Source organism: Theobroma umbraticum, unplaced genomic scaffold (assembly GCF_002168275.2).
Source record: "Theobroma umbraticum cultivar Fairchild unplaced genomic scaffold, ASM216827v3 scaffold_95.0, whole genome shotgun sequence".
NCBI lineage: Eukaryota > Viridiplantae > Streptophyta > Magnoliopsida > Malvales > Malvaceae > Theobroma > Theobroma umbraticum.
In genome coordinates, this window is record NW_018397257.1 from 3,642,097 (window position 1) to 3,643,812 (window position 1,716).

The following is a 1,716-nucleotide window of genomic DNA, read 5'->3' on the forward strand; positions in this document are numbered from 1 at the left end:
AGGGTGTTAAAGTTGTCTATGTCAATTTCAAGGTTTTTCAGGCTTGGTTCGATAAAGGGATATATCTATATATTATGTAGACCAATACACTAAAGTAAAGTGCTTCGTTTTATGAATAGTAAAACCCTTATTTCACCTTGACTTGAACTAACACTTTTAAAATTTAAAATTCTAATCTGACTTGATCCATCTATTTAAATTATATTTATTATTAAATATAAAAATAATATCGAGTCAAGTCTATAACTGTGAGCTTGGACGAGTTGGATGAGTAGTTTGGCCATTGACATGTCACCTCAATTAGTATTTTGTATTAGTCATTAATTTTCTCATTTTTATCATTTATCGTTTTAAATAATTTTTACTATTAACTTTTCCTCAATAATAACTTTTGATGAAATCTATGATAAAAAATAAATTACAATACAAATGTGATGTAATTATTAGTTTATTTAACCATCAAAAAAGTTACAAAAAAAAACTAGGTATGGACGTTTTACACTCTAAACCATTCTATACATAAGCTGTCGATTCATATATTTATAATAATCTAATTAATAATTAAATATAAAAGTTTGAAAATTTTTGAGTTAGGATAAATCTAATCTTTAATTTTAAACGATGGAGATTATTTGTTGATATTATTGAATCAATCTAATCTTTTTCTCATTTCAATTGTATAATCAATATCTGATTACTGAAGTTAGGTAAAGTAGAACAATGAAGCAATTAAGTTTCAAATTTTTTTTTGATAAATGTTATTTTTTATGTTTATATTTATTCACTACCAACTATTTTGATAAAATTCTACAATTGAAGCTAATAGTACATTTATCTTGAAATTAAAAAAAAATCAAATACGTAAAATATTTAGTAGATCAAAACCTGAAATTAAGTTGCCCAACCTAATCAAATGGAAAAGACCTTTGATCTTGTTTTCTTTGATATTTGGAATGACTTTAATTCACCTGAAACATTTAAAGTTTAAAATAATCCGAACTTAAAATAGCCATACAATGGCTTGATCATTCAATGACTTTGACTTAAGATAACCTAAATATGAAATTGACCGATACTTAATACATCTTAGCCAATCCAATTCCCACTCAAAAGTTAATGAATTTAATTTTGTTTATATTAATTCTATATATATATTAACATTAACATTTCGATTACTTGAACTATCTTAAAATGTTTAATTTATTACTCAAACCAATTTAGTAATAACTTATGTTTTGTATAACAAAAGGCACATTTCAATAATATCATTATTAACATGTGATTAATTGGAGTTATTATTAAAATTTCTTTTTATTATTAGTTTTTGATTTTCTATTTATTTTTATAAAAAACCAAAATGAAAAATGTAAAAGCATTTACAATAGAAATGCATTATATACCCACAATTGTAAATACGTTTCACGTCATCTCATTATCTGTATCTACATGTATTAAAAGTTGTCTCAAGAAGAGAACAATTGACAAGTTAATTGTTGGCCACATGGCGTGGCCAATTGAACCTTTGGAAGATGCTTGCCATACCTGCAAAAGCCAAGGCTTTGACATTTTTTGTAGCCTTTTTGTGTTTTTGGGAAGTCATGTGTCAGTTAAAATTCTACTACGCAAGTATACATATCGAATAAGTAGTATATTAGCAAGCAGAGAATCGATCCCACAGAGAATTGATCAAAAATTTTACTAGATACTAAAATTAGA